Consider the following 20,693-nt stretch of genomic DNA (forward strand, 5'->3'; position numbering starts at 1 on the left):
TCGTTTCCTTTGATGTGCAGAGGCTTTTTAATTTAATATAGCCCCATTTGTCTATTTTCATTTCTCTCTCTGTGCTTTTGAAGTTTTAGCTGTAAAATCTGCCTAGACAAATGTTCCCAAGTTTTCCCCATTTTTTTCCTAGTAGTTTTATAGTTTCATAGTAGTTTTTAGTTTTTATAGTTTTATAGTAGTCTTATATTTAAGTCTTTAATCCATCTTGAGTTGATTTTTGTATATGGTGAGAGACAGGGGTCCAGTTTCATTCTTCTGCATATAGATATCCAATTTAGCCAGCAACATTAGTCTTTGGGTTTTCTAGATATAAAATAATGTCATCAGAATATAGGGACAATTTGACTTACTTTTTTTCCAGTTTTAATTCCTTTTCTTTCTTTCTCTTGCCTGATTGCTGTGGGGAGGACTTTCAGTAGTTTGTTGAATAGGAGTGGTGAAAGCAGGCATCCTTATCTTGATCTATACCTTAGAGGAAAGGCTTTCAGCTTTTTCCTGTTGAACATGACATTAGCTGTGGGTTTGTTATATATGGCCTTTATTATTTTGAAGTAAGTTTCTTCTATTCCTGGTCTTGTTGAGCATTTTTATTATGATGGATGTTTAATTTTCTCAAATGCCTTTTCTGTGTCTATTGAGATGATTATATGGTTTATATCTTTCATTCTGTTGATGTGATGTATAATGATTATTGATCTGCATATGTTGAACCATCCTTGCAACCCTGTTTTAAATCGCACTTGATCACGGTGTATTGTCTTTTTGATGTGCTGTTCGATGTGCTAGTATGAGAATTTTTGCATCTATGTTTATCAGGGATATTGGCCTATAGTTTTGTTGTTGTTGTTGTTGTGTCCTTGTTTGGTTTTGAAATCAGGGTAATACTGTCCTGATAATGATTTTGGAAGTATTCCTTCTTTATCTATTTTTTGTACTAGTTTTAGAAGAATTGCTGTTAAGTTCTTCTTCATACATTTGGTAGAATTCTGCAGTGAATGTATTAAGTCCTGAGCTTTTCTTTGTTGGGAGACTTTTCATTACTGATTCAATCTTGCCACACATTATTGAACTGTTCAGATTTTCTATTTCTTTCTGATTTAATCCTGGTAGGTTGTATATTTTCAGGAATTTATCCATTTCCTCTAGGTTTTCCAGTTTGTTTGTTAGTCTGTAGTTGTTCATAATAGTCTCTGATGATCATTTGTATTTCTGTCATGTCAGTGGTAAAGTTTCCTTCTTCCTTTCTGATTTTGTTTATTTGGGTCTTCTATCTTTTGTTGGTTAGTATATCTAGAGGTTTATCAATTTCATTTAGCTTTTCAGAGAACCAACTTTTTCTTTCACAGATTCTTTGTGTGGGTTTGTTTCTTGTTTAGTCTCTGTTTTCTTCAGTTCTGTTCTGATCTTTATTATTTCTTTCCTTCTGCTAATTTGAGGTTTGGTTTGTTCTTGCTTTTTGGTTCCCTGAGGCGCATCATTATGTTGTTTATTTGAAGTATTTCTACATTTTTGATGTAGGCATTTATTGTTATAAACTTCCCTCTTAGCGCTACTTTTGCTCTATCACACAATTTATGTATTTTCATTTTTATTTGTTTCAAGAAATTTTTTTTCTATCTAAATTTTTTCCTTGCAATAGTCATTCAGAAGCATGTTGTTTAATTTTCATGTATTTGTATAGGTTCCAAAGTCCCTTTTTTGTTGATTTCTAGTTTTATTCCATTATGGTCTGAGCAGATGCTTGATAAAATTTTTCTTTTAAAAAATTTGTTGAGGCTTGTTTTGTGGCCTAACATATGGTCTATCCTGAAGAATGTTCCATGTAATGATGAGAATAATGTATATTCTGCAGTTGTGGGATAAAATGTTATTTAAATATCTGTTAGGATCATTTGTTCTGTAGTCTAGTTTAAAACTAATATTTCTTTGTTTATTTTCTGTCTCAATGATCTGTCTAGTGCTGTGAGTGGGGTGTTGAAGTCCCTTGCTATTATTGTATTTCTGTCTGTGTTTTTCTTTAGACCTAGTAATATTTGTTTTATGAATCTTGGTGCTCTAGTTTTGGGTGCATATGTATTTTGGATTGTTATATTCTCTTGTTGAATTGATCCCTTTATCAATATATAGTGACCTTCTTTCTCTTTCTTTCTTTCTTACTGTTTTTGACTTAAAGTCTGTTTTAGCTAATATAAGTATACCTACTCTTATTTTATTTTGGTTTCCATTTGCTTGGAATATCTTTTTCCTCACTTTATTTTGAATCTATATGTGTCTTTGAAGGTAAAGTGCATTTCTTATAGGCAGCATATATTTGAATTGTTTTTCTTTATCCATTCAGCCAGTCTGTATCTTTCAAGTGGAGAATTTAATCAATTTTCTTCCAAAATTATGATTGATATATGCGACTTTGTTACTGTCATATTGCTAATTGTTTTCTGGTTATTTTATACATTATCTGTTACTTTTTTTCCCTCTTATTGTTTGTCATTGTGGTTTGGTGTTTTACTGTAGTGATATCATTTGAGTCCTTTCTTTTCCTCATTTGTAAGTTTAGATTACAAATGAGTTTTACAGTTTTGTGTGTTTTCATGATGGCGAAAGTCGTCTTTTCACTTACAAGTTTAGGGATCCCTTGAACATTTCTTGTAGGGCCAATCTAGTGGTTATGAATTTAATCAGCATTTGCTTATCTAGGAAAGACTTTATTTCTTCTTCATTTATGAAGGATAATTTAGTTAGATATAGTATTCTTGAGTGGCAGACTTTTTTTTCTTTCAGTACTTTGAATATGTCATTATCTCCTGGCACATAAAGTTTCTGCTGAGAAATCCACTGTTGGTCTGATGGGAGTTCCTTTATAGGTGACTAGAAGCTTTTCTCTTTCTGGTTTTAGGATCCTTTTTTGCTTTGACTTTAGACACTTTGACTATAATGTGCTGTGGAGAAGACCTTTCTGAGTTACATCTGTTTGGGGATATATGGGCCTCCTATATCTGAATGTCTAGGTCTCTTGCTAGACTTGGGAAATTTTTGTCTGTTATTCTGTTAGGTAGGGTTTTTGAGACAGAGTCTCACTTTGTCACCCAGGCTGGAATGCAATGGTGCAATCTCAGCTCACTGCAAACTCCACCTCCCGGGTTGAAGCAATTCTCTTGCCTCAGCCTCCCATGTAGCTGGGATTAGAGGTGCACACCACCATGCCCAGTTAATTTTTATATTTTTAGTAGAAATGGGGTTTCACCATGTTGGCCAGCCTAGTGTCGAACTCCTGACCTCAGGTGATCTGCCCATCTCAGCCCCCCAAAGTGCTGGAATTATAGGCATGAGCCACCGCACCCAGCAATTAAGTAGGTTTTTTAACCCTTTCATTCTCTCTTTTCCTGCAGAGACACCAATAATTTGAATATGTGGTTGCTTTATTTGGTACTAAATGTCATGAAGACATTGATCATTCTTACATCGATGTCTTTGGTCCTCAGTACTTCAGTAATTTTACAATTTAATACTGCAGTATTGGTTCACTAGGGTCAGTATTAAGTCAGCGTTAACAATATTTCACTAATCTTTACTGTCAGTCTTAGGAAGGTAATTAAGGAACATTCAAACTGAATCTATTCTCTGTCTTTGTGTGACAACCCGCAGGGGTTTTAGCTAAAGTGGCTTGCTTCCTGGACCACCCTGGAAAAATTACCATACTAGATATAAGCCAGGGACATGTAAAAGGCAACATGGTGAGCTCTGTGGTAAATGTAACTCAGTTCAGTGCTGTTCAAAAGCTTACTGACATCAGAAAAGCTTTCTCAACAGCAGGAGTACCTTGGAGAATAAAACATTTCTAGTGCTAGAAAAATACATCATGATATGGTGGGTGTGTGAATGAAATTTTTTTATTCATTTGTGCTTAGCGGAAAGACCTAATCACCATCTGTTTTTGTTTGAATACAATTATTTGCATTAGTGCAAGCTCCCAAAAAGTAACGGCAGAACAGTCATTATAAGAAATGGCCAGATTCCTTTAAAGTAACAACTTGATAAAGTCACATTCTGTATTTGGTATACTTGAGTTGGAACAAAATGAAAAATCAAAAAGTAGAAAAATGAGTTCCTAATTTCTCCGAATATTAATGCAATGTAGCCATTAGTAGCCTATTTAATATAGTTGATGATTCCAACAATTCGCTGAAAGTCAGTTGATGATTAGCAAGTGCCAACAAAGTGAAAGCATTCCAGGGATTCACTGAGTAGTAAAAATTATACCAGTTTTTCCACATGAGAAGGATACTAGATAGAAAAATGTAGATATTATAGTCTGAAAACAAAAATCAAAATAAATCAAACAGTATGTATAAAATATCTTGCCATTTAAAAAATATCCAATGTCAAAAACTACATGCATGTAGCAAATCTTTGCTCTGCACATAGTAAATACACTATGTGGGGGATACAAAGACATTTAAAATATAGGCCAAGACCTCACAATACTTAAAATCTGTTTGAAAGGAAAAGCTAAGTATGTAAAAAGCTAAACAAGAATAATTTATTTGAGTAAGAATTTGAAACAGTAAAAAGGAGACTAAGAGAGCAGAATGTGATTAAAAGCAATTGTATGAATCATTCTGAGTCAGAGGAAGAACAGATGAAGCCTTTAAAAGATGAAAAGGATGTAGATGAATGAAGAATAAGGCTACGTATTGTCAGATTGCACGAGAGAAAGCATGAGGGAGGGAAAGGCTTTTGGGCACAGTGAGCATTCCAGTTTGGCCAGGCTCCCTTTTTATGAGGAAGATTTAATGCCCAGATCCTTGGATTGGGAGTTAGGAGTCCTGGGCTGTAGACACATTTTTGCAATTTTCCAGCCAATAATTCCTGATCAAACAACCTTTCTTCTTAACCAATCCAGCTTTCTTCTCTAGCCAATTTTCCTCATTTGAAGCATGAGCATATTTTTACCTGAATTTCTTACCTTATGGCATTTTTTTTGAGTATCAAATAATATGATTTGTATAAAAGCACTTTAAAAACCAAGCAAAAGAAAAATAAGAGTCATTGGCAGTAGAGCCTGGATAAAGGAGATTGAAGCACATTTATTTGATAGGAAGCACCTGGATGTTTTTGAATAAGAGAATTAAATAATCAGAGCAGTGTTTCAAGGTTATTGATGATATAGCAGTGTAAGTGAAAAGAAATATAGGGTAAGGAGGTGAGGCTAGAAAGGAAAGGACTCACTGCTAAGAAAAACCTGACATAACTAGGACATCACAGAGGGAGGAAGGAGGAGAGGGATTGAAAAAAAATCTACGTTCAAAAAAGATTGTGCGTGGAAGCTCCAAAAAACTGAGGTACCATTATAGGAGGTTAGGAGAGGGAATTAGTCTAGGGAAAGAAAATTGAAGAAGATGAGACTCTATTTAAACATACTAAGATAGAGCTACCCGTAGGGCATGCGGGTGCAACCAGGCAATAGGCCGGTAAAATACAGAACTAACTAAGCTGAAGTTTGAGATTTATAAGTCACATGTCTGATGGTGGCAGTTGAAATAAGGAGGGTAGACGACATCTACAAGAAAGAGAAGAGAGGGTGAAGAAAGTCAATTACTTGCAGTAGAATTTTATCTATAGTTATAATAAATTGAGTATGTGAAGTGGAATAATGAAAGGTTACCAGACTATATTTCTACTAAATATTAATGTATAGATTTTTTGGCTGTTAGCTACAAATAGTAATTATCACTTGTTATATATTAAGAAAATTGTGAAAATGTGCAGTATTAAGTACATTAATGGAATTTTCAAATAATAAATATACCTTTAGGCCCTTTTAAATAAGCTATTAAATCTTGACTATTAAAATAGAAATTAAAATACTGTTGTGTGGTTTCATTCCATCATTTTGTAACTCATTTCAGGTAAATTTAAACCACTTTTTTGATAGTCATTTCACATCTTTGTTTTTTTTGTAATAGTTTCCGGAGAGAGTTTGCAAAATTACAGGATTCATTCACTTTTAAAAAACACATGAGTGGGAGAGGGTAGGAAAAAAATGAACATTGTGAGGATGAGTGAGTCATTCACTAAATACAAGTAGGAGGGTCCAGAGAAGAGAGACTTCTCCATGTTTCACTTGTGGGAGGACTTGTGGCCCCATGAGTCCCAATTTCTAGCCCTTTCTACTTAATTCTAAACTTTGATTCAGAACCCACCAGGCCAGCTGTTTATGGAGAACAGTTTTATAAGGGAGGAAGTATGCAGTGCACAGATTAAAAGAAAAGCAAATTTGAGCTTCCTGAAGCTGGATGCCCATATCTCTCCTAGAACTTGGGAAGTTTTCTGCTGTCTGTAATACCTCAGAGATGTTGAGAGTTTGGTTCCAGACCGCTACAATAAAGCAACTATTGCAATAAAGCAAGTCACACAAACTTTTCATTTTCCCCGGCATGTAAAAGTTATGCTTACAGTATGCAATAGTCTATTAAGTGTGCAATAGTATTATGTCTAAAAATGTACGTACCTTAAATAAAAAATACTTAAAATACTTTATTGCCAAAAAATGCTAGTGATTGTCAGAGCCTTCAGTAATTTGTAATCTTTTTGCTGGTATAGGTTCTTGTCTCAATGTTGATGGCTGCTTATGGATCAGGGTTGCGGAAGATTGGGATGGTTGTGGTAATTACTTAAAATAAGACAACAATGAAGTATCTGCACCTTGTGATACTATTTGATAGCATTTTACTCACAGTAGAACTTCATTCAAAATTGGAGTAAATTCTTTCAAACTCTGTCACTGCTTTATCAGCTAAGTATATATAATAAACTAAATCCTTTGTTGTCATTTGAACAATGTTTACAGTATCTTCACCGAAAGTAGATTCCATCTCAAGAAACCACTTTCTTTGCTTATTCATTAGAAGCAACTTCTCATCCACTCAGGTTTTATGATAAGATTGCAGTGATTGAGTCATATTGTCAGGCTCCAATTCTAGCTCTCTTGCTATTTTTGCCACATCTGTAGTTACTTCCTCCACTGAAGTCTTGAACCCCTCAATGTCATCCATGAGGGTTTGAATAAACTTTTTTCAACCCCCTGCTCATGTTGATATTTTGACCTTTTTGCAGAGATCTTGTCTCTGATATATATATATATATATATATATATATATATATATATATATATATATGGTTTTGTTTTTTTTGTTTTGTTTTTTGCAGAGACAAGATCTCACTATGTTGCCCAGGCTGGTCTCAAACTCCTGGGCTCAAGCAATCCTCTGACCTCAGCCTCCCAAAGTACTGGGATTATAGCTGGGATTACAGGCATGAGCCACCACACCCAGCAAATTACATATATTCTTAACGACATCTAGAATGGTGAATTTTTCCAGGGAGTTTTCTACTTACTTTGACCAGATCTATCAGATAAATCACTGTCTATGGCAGCTATAGCCTTACAAAATGTATTTTTTAAATGATAAGGCTTCAAAGTTGAAATGACTCCTTAATCCATGGGCTGCAGAATGGATGTTATATTAGCATATTTAAAAACAACATTAATATTCTTATATATCTCTATCAGAGCTATTGGGTAACTAAGTGCATTGTAAATGAGAAGTAATATTTTTAAAGCAGTCCTTTTTTCTGGGCAGTAAGTCTCAATGGTGGGCTTAAAATATTCATTAAACTATGCTGTAAATGGATGTACTGTCATCTAGGTTTTGTTGCTCCATTTACAGAGCACAGAGTAAATTTAGAATAATTCTTAAATTACCTAAGGTTTTCTGATTGGTAAATAACCGTTGGCTTCAACCTAAAGTTACCAGCTGCATTAGCCCCTAATAAGAGAGTCAGGCTTTCCATTGAAGCTTTGAAGCTAGGCATTGAATTCTCTTATTTGGCTACGAAAGTCCTAGATGGCTTCTTCTTCAAATATAAGGCTGTTTTTTCTCCAATGGAAATATGTTATTTAGTGTAGCCCTCTTCATCCTTCATTTTAGTGAGATCTTCTGGATAACTTGCTACAGCTTCTACGTCAGCACTTGCTGCTTTACCTTGCCCTTTAATGATTTAGAGACGGCTTCTTTCCCTAAACCTCATTAAGGAACCTCTGTTAGCTCCCAACTTTTCTTCTGAAGCTTCCTCGCCCCTCTCAGAATTGAAGAGAGTTAAGGCCTTGCTCTGAATTAGGCTTTGACTTAAGGGGATGTTTTGGCTGGTTTGATATTCTATCCCAACCACTCAAACTTTCTCTGTATCATCAAAATGGCTATTTCACTTTCTTATCATTTGTGTGTTCACTGGAATAGCATTTTAAATGTCCTTCAAGAGCTATTCCTTTCCATTCACAACTTGAATAACTGTTGGGCACAAGAGGCTGGTTTCAGTTTTTGACATACCTTCCTCACTAAGCTTAATCATTTTTAGCTTTTGATTTAAAGTGGGAGACATGAAACTCTTCTTTTCACTTGAATACTTAGAAGGTATTGTAAGCTTATTAATTGGCCTGACTTCGGTATTGTTGTGTCTCAGGGAATACAGAGGCCCAAGGAAAGGGAGACTAATGGGAGAACAGCTGATTGGTGGAACACTCAGGACAAATGCATCATTTATGAATTAAGTTTGACCTCTTCTATGGGCGCTGTTTGTGGCACCCCAAAATAATTACAATAGTAACATTAAGATCACTCATCATAGGACACTATAACAAATGTAATAATAATAAAGAAGTTTGAAATATTCTGAAAATTTTCAAAATGTGATGCAGAGAACAAAGTGAGAGCACATGCTGTTGGAAAAATGATGCAGATAGACTTGCTTGCCACAGGTCTTCAATATGTTAAAAATAAAAACCCAAAAAACAAAATCTGTGAAGAACAATAAAGCAAAACACAATATAAGGAGGTATGTCTGTGTTTCATTAAACGGGTTTTTGGGTTTTTGGTGCTTTTCTCCATCTCTTCTCCATCTGACATTCTTCTGATGGAAATACCTGTTCATTTATTTATGTCCTGTTAAGTTCCATAGGCTTTCTTTTTCATTTTTTAAAATTGTTATTTCTTTTTTTTCTTTGATGGATTATCTTAAAAGCCTTGTCTTCAAGTTCAGAAATTCTTCTGCTTGATCTAGTTTATTTTTTATACTCTCAGTAGTATTTTTTATATCATTCATTGAATTTTTCAGCTCCAAGATTTCTGTTTGGTTCATTTTAATGATATATATCTACTTGGGGAGTTTATCATCCAGATCCTGAATTGTTTTTTAAAATTTTTCTTTTTTTTTTTTAATTTTTGCAGGTACGTAGTAGGTGTATATATTTTTGTTTTGGCTGCCTGTGCTTATGGGGTATTGTGCAAGAGATTTTTTGCCCCTACCAATGTCCTGGAGAGTTTCCACAAAATGTTCTTGTAGTAGTTTTATAGTTTGAGGTCTTAGATTTAAGTCTTTAATCCATTTTTATTTGATGTTTGTGTAAGGCGAGAGATAGGGATTAAGTTTCATTATTCTGCATATGAATATTCAGTTTTCCCAGAACAATTTATTGAAGAGACTTTTTCCCAAAGTATGTTCTCAGCACCTTTGTCAGAAAATGAGTTTACTGTAGGTGTACGGATTAGTTTTTTGGGTTATCTTTTTTGTTTCATTGGTCTAAGTGTCTGTAGATAATACCAAGTTAGTACCATGCTGTTTTGATTACAGCTGTTCTGTAGTAAAATTTGAAGTGAGTTAATGTGATTCCTTCAGTTTTGTTCTTTTGCTCAGGAAAGATTTAGCTATTCTGGGTCTTTTGTGATTCCATATAAATTTTAGGATTGTTTTTTCTACTTCTGTGAAGAATGTTATTGGTATTTTTATAGGGATTGCATTAAATCTATGGATTGCTTTGAGTAGTATGAACATTTAAAAATATTGATTCTTCTAATCTATGCACATGAAATATCTTTCCATTTTTGTGTCCTCAATTTCTTTCATCAGTGTTTTATGGTTTTGTTGTAGAGATCTTTCATTTCTTTGTTTAAGTTGATTCCTAAGTATTTAATTTTATTTGTGGCTATTGTAAATGAAATTAATTTTTAAATTTCTTTTTCAGATTGTTCAACTTGACATATAGGAATGCTATTGATTTTTATGTTGATTTTGTATCCTGCAACTCTAATGAATTTATCAGTTATAATATTTTTGGTCGAATTTTTAGGTTTTTTTCTGAATATAAGATTATATCATCTGCAAAAAAAGGAAAATTTGATTTCTTTCTTTTCAATTTAGATGATCTTTATTTCTTTCCCTTGCCTGATTGTTCTAGCTGAGACTTCCAGTTATATGTTGGTTAACAGTGGTGAAAGTGGACATCCTTTTCATGTGCCAGATCTCAGAGAAAAGGCTTTCAGGTTTTCCCCGTTCAGTATGATGCTAGCTGTGGGTCTGTTTTATATGGTTTTCATTATGTTGATATATGTTCTGTCTATACCCAGTTTTTTGAGGGTTTTATCATGAAGGATGTTGAACTTCATCAAATGCTTTTTCAGCATCAATTGAAAAAAAATATGGTTTTTATCCTTTATTCTGTTTATATGATGTAACACATTTATTGATTTGCATATGTTAAGCCATCCTTGCATTCCTGGAATAAATCCCATTTGGTCATGATGAATAATATTTCAAATATATTATTAAATTTGCTTTTCTAGTATTTCATTGAGGATTTTTACATCAATATTCATCAGAGATATTAGCCCATAGTTTTCTTTTTTTTATATGTCTTTATCTGACTTTGGTATCAGGATAATGATAGAATGAGTTTGAAAGTATTCCCTCTTCCCCTATTTTTCAGAACAGTTTTAATAGGATTAGTATTAGTTCTTCTGTAAATGTTTTGGTAGAATTCAGCAGTGAAGCTGTCAGCTCCCAAGCTTTTCTTTACTGGAAAACTTTTTATTATGGCTTTAATGTTGTTATTAATCTCTTCAGGTTTGAGATTTCTTCACAGTTCAATCTTGGTAAATTAATTTTTTATATTACATTAATTTTTAATAATTTATCCATTTCTTCTCTATTTTCCAGTTTATTGGCATATGGTTACTCATAGTCACTAATGATCTTTTGAATTTCTGTGATATTAGTTGTAATGCCTCCTTTTTCATCACTGATTTTATTTATTTGGATCTTCTCTCTTTTTTTCTTAGTCTGGCTGACAGTTTTGTCAATGTTGTTTATCAATAACAACTTTTTGTTTTATTGATCTTGTGTATTATAGTTTTCATTTCAAATTCATTTATTTCTCCTCTGATTTTTATTAATTCTTCTACTAATTTTGGTTTAGTTTACTCTTGCTTTTCTAGTTATTGAACATGAATTATTAGGTTATTTATTTGAAGTTTTTTCTGTTTTTTGATGTAGGCATTTATAGCTATAAGTTTACTTTTTAGTACTGCTTTGCTGTATCCCATAGGTTTTGGTATGTTGTGTTTCCATTATCATTTGTTTCAAAAAATTTTTCAGTTTCCTTCTTAATTTCTGCATTGGCCCACTGGTCATTCAGGAGCATATTGTTTATTTCCATGTGTTTGTATAGTTTCCAAAGTTTATCTTGTTTTTGATTTGTAGTTTTATTCTATAGTGGTCAGAGAATATCCTTTATATTATTTCAATTTTTTTGACTGCTTTCAGACTTGTTTTGTGACCTAACATATGGTCTGTTCTTGAGAATGATTCCTGTTCTGAGGAGAAACGTGTGTATTCTGCAGTTGTTGGATAAATGTAAATATCTATTAGGTCCATTTGCTCTGTAGTGCAGATTAAGTCAGATGTTTCTCCATTGATTTTCTGTCTAGAAGACCTGTCCAGTGCTGAATGTGAAGACTTGAAGTCTCCAGCTGTTATTGCGTTGGGCTCCATCTCTCTCTTTAGCTCTAACAATGCTTACTTTATATATCTGTATGCTCCAGTGTTGGGTGCATATATGTTTACAATTATTGTATCTTCTTACTGAATTAACCCCTTTATCAGTATACAATGACCTTCTTTGTCTTTTCTTGCAGCTTTTGTCTTGAAATCTATAGTGTCTTATATAAGTATAGCTACTCCTGCTCTTTTTTGGTTTCCATTTGTGTGGGATATCTTTTTCCCTTCATTTATTTTCAGTCTATGTGTATCTTGATAAGTGAAGTATGTTTCTTATAGTCAAGAGATCATCGAGTCTTGTTTTTTCATCCATTCAGCCAGTCTATGTCTTTTTATTGGAGGGTTTGGTCCATTTACATTTAAGGTTATTATTGATAAGTAGGGACTTACTCCTGCCATTTTGTTATTTGTTTTCTGGTTGTCTGGTTGTCGGGTCTTTTCTTCTTTTCTGTCTTCATCTCAGTGAAAGTGATTTTCTCTGTTGGTACGCTTTAATGTCTTGCTTTTTATTTTTTGTGTATCCATTGTATGCTTTTTGATTTGAGATTACCACAAGGTTTGCAAATACTATCTTATAACCTATTATTTTAAACTAATGACAACAACACTGATTGTATAACAACCAAACAAACATGTACAAGAAAACTAAGAAAAACTACACTTTTGGCTGGGCGTGGAGGCTCATACCTGTAATCCCAACATGTTGGGAGGCTAAGGCAGGCAGTTCACTTGAGAACAGGAGTTTGAGACCAGCCTGGGCAACATGGTGAAACCCTGTCTCTACAATAAAACTACAAAGATTAGCCAGGTGTGGTGGTGTGTACCTGTAGTCCTAGCTACTTGAGAGGCTGAGATGGGAGGATCGCTGGAGCCCAGGAGATTGAGGCTGCAGTGAGCCTTGATTGCACCACTGCACTCCAGTCTGGGTGACAGAGCAAGACCCTATGTCAAAGAAACAAAATGAAACAAAAAGAAAAACAAGCAAAAAAAAAAAACCCTACAAAAACCTCTACCGTTTAACTTCACCCCTGCCCCTGCCACCTTTTAGCTTTTTGCTGTTTCTTTTTATTTCTTACTGTAGTGTCTATGTTTTTAAAAGTTACAGTTATTGTTTTTGATGGATTCATCCTGTAGTCTTTCTACTTGAGAGAAGTTTATAACACCACAATTACAGTGTTATACTGTTCTGTGTTTTTCTGTCTGCTTCCTATTACCAGTGAGTTTTGTTCCTTCAGATGATTTCTTCTTGCTCATTAACATCTTTTTCTTTCAGATTGAAGAGCTCCCTCTAGCATTTCTCGTAGGACAGGTCTGGCATTGATGAAAGCCCTCAGCTCTTGTTTGCCTGGGAAGGTCTTTATTTCTCCTTCAGTTTTGAAGGATAATTGCGCAAGATATACTATTATTCTAGGGTAAAAGGTTTTTTTCCTTCAGCACTTTAAATATGTCATACCCCTCTCTCCTGTCCTGTAAGGTTTCCGCTGTAAAGTCTGCTGCCAGGCATATTGCAGCTTTATTATATGTTATTTGTTTTTTTTCTCTCTCTCTCTCTCTCTCTCTCTCTCTCTCTATATATATATATATATATATATATCCCTCTCTCTCTCTTGCTGCTTTTAGGATCTTTTCTTTGTCCTTGACCTTTGAGAGTTTGATTATTAAATGCCTTGAGGTAGTCTCCTTTGGGTTAAATTGGCTTGGTGTTCTATAACCTTCTTGTACTTGAATGTTTATCTCTTTCTCTAGGTTTGGGAAGTTCTCTGATATTATCCCTTTGGATAAACTTTCTACCCCTATCTCTTTCTCTACCTTCTCTTTAAGGCCAATAACTCTTAGGTTTGCCCTTTTGAGGGTCTTTTCTAGATCTTGTAGGTATGCTTCACTGCTTTTTATTCTCTTTTGTCTCTTCTGTGTATTTTCAAGTTGCCTATGTTTAAGCTCGCTAATTCTTTATCCCGCTTGATCGATTCCAATATTAATAGACTCAGATGCATTCTTCATCATGTCACCTACATTTTTCAAGTCTATAATTTCTGTTTGATTCTTTTTTAATTATTTTAGTCTATTTGTTAAATTTATCTGATATTCTGAATTCCTTCTCTGTGTTGTCTTAAATTTCTTCGAGTCTCTTCAAAATAGCTCTTTTGAATTCTCTGAGAAGACATATATCTCTGTTTCTCCAGGATTGGTCCCTGGTACTTTATATAGTTCATTTGGTGAGGTCTTGTTTTCCTGGATGGTATTGATGCTTGTAGATACTCGTCAGTGTCTGGGCATTGAAGAGTTAGGTATTTATTGTGGTTTTCACAATCTGGGCTTATTTGTGCCTGTCCTTCTTTGGAAGTCTTTCCAAGTATTCAACGGCACTTGGGCCTCAAGCCCAAGACACTGTGATTTTTGCAGACTCATAGAGATAGCACCTTAGTGGTCTTGGCTGAGATCCAGAACAGTTCTCTGGATTACAAGGCAGAGGCTCTTGTTCTTCTCGCTTTCTTTCTGCCAAACATATAGTCTCTGTCTCTGTGCTGAGCCACCTGGAACCTGGGGTGTGGTGAGGAAGCACAGCTGTGGCCACCACTATTGGAACTATGCTGAGTCACACCTGAAGCCTGCACAGTACTGAGCCTTGCCCAAGGCCCTTCACTTCAGAATGGCAAGTTTCCCCAGGCCCCAAATGTGTCCAGGGATGCTGTCTGGGAGCCAGGGATTAGAATCAAAAACCTTAGCAACTTACCTGATGTTCTGTTCTACTGCAGTTAAGCTGATATTCAAACCACAATACAAAGTTCTTGCTGCTCTTCTCTCCCCTTTTCACAGTCAGAGGAGCCTCTCCCTGGGACCACCACCACCACTGATCCATGGGGGGCTCTACTAGGCCACCACCAATGTTCACATAAAGCCCAAGGACTTTTCCCTTAGTTTATGGTGAATGCTGGCAGGCACAGGACTCAGCCTTAAGGACAGTGGGCTCCCCTCTGGCCCAGGGAAGGTCTTGAAGTGCTGTGCAAGAATCTAGACCTTGACTCAGGGACCCTAGGGCCTGCTTGTTGTTCTACCCCATTGTGGCAGAGCTGGTGCTGATTTTTGGCTCTTGTGGTGGTGCTTTTCTGTGTACACATGGTTGTTAAAATTTGGTGTTCCTAGGTGGAGGGAACAAATGGTATAGCCTTCTATTCCACAATCTTGCTCTACTTCCCATGAATTGTTTTTATTTCATTGCGTTGTTTTTCTGGGTTCCTTGTATCTGGCTGTTTCCTTAAGATCATTGTTTTGAAATTTTCAGGCATTTTGTACATGCCTTTTTCTTTGGTTTCTGTTACTAGAGAAATGTTTTGTTCCCTTGTAGAAGGCAAGAAACAAATCTCAGAATAGAAAAAAAAAATGGAGGCTGAAAAAATTCAGAAGATCAACAAAATGAAGAGTTAATTTCTTGAAACAATAACAAACTTGAAAAACCTTTAGCTAGACTAAGAAATAAAAGAAGACAAATAAAATTAGATATTAAACAAGAGACATTACAACTGATACCACAGAAATACAAAGGATGATGAGAGGCTGCTGTAAACAACTATATGCCAACAAATTTGATAACATAGTCCATTTGAGATTACCCGAGGCTGGGTAATTTATAAGGATATGAGGACTATTTGGCACACAGTTCTGCAGGTACAAAAAAGCATGGTGCTAGCACCTGTTCAGTTTTTGATGAGGGACTCAGGCTGCTTTCACTCATGGCAGAAGGTAAAGAGGAGCCAGAATGTGCAAGATCCCATAGTGAGAGATCCCAAGCTTTTTAACAACCAGCTTTGGTGAGAACTAATAAAATGAGAACTCACTTACATCCACTAAGGGAGGACATTAATCTATTTATGAGGGATCTGTACCCATAACCCAAACACTTCCCATAGACCCCACCTCTGATATTGAAACCAAATTTCAACATGAGATTTGGTGGGGACAAACAAACCATATCCAAACTACAGTAGAAGAAATGGATAAATTCCTGGACACACACAACCTGTCAAGATTGAACCATGAAGAAATAGAAAATCTGAGCAGGTCAGTAATGACTGAAGACATTGAGTCAGTAATAAAAAGTCCTCCATCAAAGAAGAGCTCAAGACTGGACAGATTCCCAGCTGAATTCTACCAAACATTTAATAAAGAACTAATACCAATTCTTCTCAAACTATTCCAAATAATTGAAGAGGAAGGAATACTTCCAAAGTTATCTTACAAGGCCGGCATTACCCTGATTTCAAAATCAAACAATCACATAACAACAAAGAAAAACTACAGGTTAGGATCCCCAATGAACATAGATGTGAAAATTCTTAACGAGATGCTAGCAAACTGAATCCAACAGCACATTAAACAAATCATTCACTATGGTCAAGTGGAGTTTATTCCAGAGATGCATGGATGGTTTAACATTTGCAAACCAATAAATGTGATATGCACATTAACAGAAAGAATGATTTTTTAAAATATCATTTCAATAGAGGCAGAAAAAGCATTTGATAAAAATTTACTATCATGATTAAAACGCTCAAGAAATTAGATTCACATGGTACTTACCTCAATGCAGTAACAGCCATATATGACAAACACATAGGTAACATCATACAGAATGAGGAAAAATTGTAAGCTTTCCCTATAAGGTCAGGAACTAGACAAAGATGCCCGCTTTTACCATTTCTATTTAATGTAGTAAATGAAGTCCTAGCCAGAGCAATTAGGCAAGAGAAAGAAATAAAAGGCATTCAAATTTGAAAGGAGGAAGCTAAGTGCCCCTGTTTGCAGATGACATGATCTCATATATAGAAAACCTTAAAGACTCCATTGAAAAACTGTTAGAATTAATAAATTCAGTAAAGTCACAGTATACAAAGTAAACGTACAAAAATCAGTAGCATTTCTATATGCTCACAGTGAACTATCTGAAAAAGAAATCAAGAAAACAGTTTCATTTACAATAGCTACAAAAAAGATACCTAGTAATAAACTTAGTCAAGGAGGTGAAAAATCTTTATACTGAGACTATAAAACTTTGATGAAAGAAATGTAAAATAATACAAATACATGGAAAGATATCCTATATTTGTGGATTGTAAGAATTAATGTCATGAAATGGCCAAACTACTCAAAGCAATGTACAGATTAATGCAATTCCTATCAAAATGCCGATGACATTCTTCACAAAAATAGAAATAAACAATTCTAAAATTTATCTAGAACAAAAGACCCCAAAACAACCAAAGCAATCCTGTGCAAAAAGAACCAAGCTGGAAGCTTCATACTACCTCACTTCAAAATATACTACAAAGCTGTAGTAACTACAAAACGACATGGTGCTGGCATGAAAAACAGACACATAGACCAATGGAACAGAATATAGAACCCAGAAGTAAATTTACACACCTACAACCAACTGATTTTCAACAAATGTACCAAAAATACATGTTGGGGAAAAGACAATCTTTTCAATGAATGGTACTGGGAAAATTAGTTTATCTACGTGCAGAAGAATGAAACTAGATCCCTACCTCTCACTATATATAAAAATCAACTCAAAATGGATTAAGGATCTTAGTGTAAAATCTGAAACTAGTAGAAGAAAGCATAGGAGAAACACGTCAGAGCATTGGGCTGGGCAAGGACTTTTTAGATAAGACTTCAAAAGGATAGTCAACAAAAGGAAAAATAGGCAAATAGGATTATATCAAACTAAAATCTTTTCCATAGCAACAGAAACTGTTAAGAGAGTGAAGAGACAACCTACAGAATGGGAGAAAATATTTGCAAACTATAGATGCGAAAACGGGTTAATATCTAGAATATATAAGGGACATAATAGCAAAACAACAATAACAATATTAATCAAAAATGGGCAAAAGGCCATTTTTCAAAATAAGACATACAAATGACAAACAGGTATATAAAAAAATGTTCAACATTGCTAACCATCAGAGAAACACAAACCAAAACCAAAATAAGATACCATCTCACTTCAGTTAGAATGGCTATTATAAAAAAAAGACAAGTGTTGGTGAGAATGTGGAGAAAAGGGAACACTGACGTACTGTTGGTGAGGTTGTAAGCTAGTACAGCCATTATGGAATACAGTATGGCAGTTCCTCAATTAACTAGAAATAGGATTACCATATTATTCAGCAATCCCACAGTTGAGTATTTACTGAAAATATTTGAAATCCATATGTTGAAGAGGTATCTGCATGCCCATGTTTATTGCAGCACTATTTACAATAGCTAAGATATGGACTCAACCTAAGTATTCAACAATGGATGAATAGATGAAAAAATGTGGTATAAATACCCAACAGAATACTATACAGTCATAAAAAATAATGAAATCCTATCATTTGAGACAACATGGGTGAACCTGGAGGACACCATGTTAAGTGAAATAAGCCAGACACAGAAAGACAAATACCACATGATGTCACTCATATGTGGAATCTACAAAGGAAAAAAGTTGATATCATTGAAGCAGAGAATAGAACTGTGGTTATCAGAGATTGGGAAAAGGAGAAAGGAGAGGTAGATGGAGAAAGGTTGATTAATAGGTATGTGTTACAATTGCATAGAAGGAATACATTCCAGTGTTCTATTGCACAGTAGTGTGACTATGGTTAACAATAAAATATTATATATTATAAAAAAGCTGACTGGACATGGTGGCTCATGCCTGTAATCCCAGCACTTTGGGAGGTCGAGGCAGGTGGATCACCTGAGGTCAGGAGTTTGAGACCAGCCTGGCCAACATAGTGAAACCCTGTCTTTACTAAAAATACAAAAATTAGTGAGGCAGAGGTTGCAGTGAGCCAAGATCGCGCCACTACACTCTAGTCTGGGCAACAGAGCAAGCCTCCGTCTCAAAAAAAAAAAAAAAAATGCTAGAAGAAAGGCTTTTGAGTGTTCTCATCACAAAGAGATAATACATGCATGATGTGCTGGATATACTAACTACCCTTATTGTGTCATTATACAATACAGAAATATATCAGAACATCAAGTTGCACCTCATAAATATGGGAAATTACAACGTGTCAATTAAAAAACAAATTTAAAAACAAAGAAGAAGGCAGATGAACAAAGATCAGAGACTGCTCTAGTGGGTTTGTTAGCAATAGGAGTCCATTTGACTCAACCTGTTATGACCAGAACCTCCAAAGACCCTGGCTGCTGTGCTGCTGTGCGCTTGCCTGGTCTTTTTGAAACTGTTGATACAATGCACTGCTCACCACAGGAAAAGCATTAAAGAGCTTTGTTCCACTGCACACACACAAGCTTGGCAAGCAGCCACTTGAATTTCTCCTGCTAGTCACATAAAAACATTTCACCACCATTACCAGAAAAGGTAAAGGCTCCAAACTTCTTTATGAGAAAAACTAACCATTTTGTATAATTTACACTGAAGAATGACCTTTCTGCCCACAAGAAAGTGAGCACAGGGAGTTGTGGCAGGACATAGGGCTGGTTCACCCAGAAATGAGCCCTCAAATTCATGGAGTGTAAATTTACAGATATGTAGTCTGCTAGAGTGGTTTTAGGATATCAAGGTTGTGGTACCGATTAGGATCATGCTGTTCACAATATTAAATTAACTCGTCTTTATTTTTTAGGGCTTCGTAGATATCATATATTTTTACATAATCATAGCTATCATGAACATCTTCCCAGATGTGCTAAATCTTTTACCTGAATTATTTAATACACATATGCACATACACAAATTATGAGCCAAGTTTTATTATGCCTGGGTTTTATCATCTGTGAGTGGTTAGATAACTTGCCCAAGGTCAAACAGCCGGTAAGCATTTAGCCAGCCTGACTAAAGAGACTATGGCATTAACAACTACGCAGCATACCTCATATTATACTAGCAGTAAGTATGTTTAATATACACAATGACCTTCTGATTCTACAATGTAATACTCAAAGTTATTATTAGGTATCCTAATAGGGAAGTTTACAAGATGAAACAAGCTATATATACTTTTATAGACATACAGCACCTGAATATTGATAATTGAAATGTCATAGATAATAGGATAACTTGTAAATGAACTATTCTTGTTGATCTTTTATCAATTATAACTCCCCTTGGATCTTTAGCAAAGCTTATTAGTGCGGTCTCAATCTGGTACTTCAACTGGACAAGGAATAGCACTGCTTTTTCCACATCATCTAGCAGACGACCCGGTGAAAATGGTTGCCTTTCTGAAAGATTGCATTTTGGCTCTCTTGTCAAGTCCTCGTGGATAAATATTGTCTTGAGTTTTTTTTGTCTTTTTCCCAGTAACACTATCTGCCTGATTCCCATCTCTTACAAACAGAAAAGTGAATGCTGGCCATGCAATACTATCTTACAGACATCAAAGAATACATATTTCTGATTTATTACCACTAAAACCCTGGAAGCAGTTTACTAAACATTTATAGGAACCTCAAGATCTCAGTCACAGAAAATTCCATTTTAGTGTTAAAAATCACATAAATCTGAGAAGCAACTTCTCAGATACTAGACTTCAGAATTTGTAAGTTTAAAGCTATTAAAATGAATTTTATAATAAAAACCAATAAAATACACAAAAAGTTGATTAGATGGAAAAGATCTCTAACTAGATACTATTGTTGTGATCAGAAAGTCCTAATTATTTGCTGGCCACAGAGGTCTGGCATATCTTTTTATTGAAATCATAAAACATACAGAAAATGCTGAAAAGCCAAACATGGCAACTTGGCTGAAAACAGAGCACTTCAAAGTC

At 35.0% G+C, this 20,693-nt stretch overlaps 1 protein-coding gene across 1 annotated transcript in view; it reads left to right on the forward strand.

The window, feature by feature from the left end:
* The window catches only part of FREM2 (FRAS1 related extracellular matrix 2), a 191,809-nt gene that overhangs the window by 110,483 nt on the left and 60,633 nt on the right, over positions 1 to 20,693 (forward strand). The gene's annotated exons all lie outside the window — the stretch shown is intronic.

The sequence above is a fragment of the Gorilla gorilla genome, chromosome 14 (assembly GCF_029281585.2).
Source record: "Gorilla gorilla gorilla isolate KB3781 chromosome 14, NHGRI_mGorGor1-v2.1_pri, whole genome shotgun sequence".
In the NCBI taxonomy this organism is placed as follows: Eukaryota; Metazoa; Chordata; class Mammalia; order Primates; family Hominidae; genus Gorilla; species Gorilla gorilla.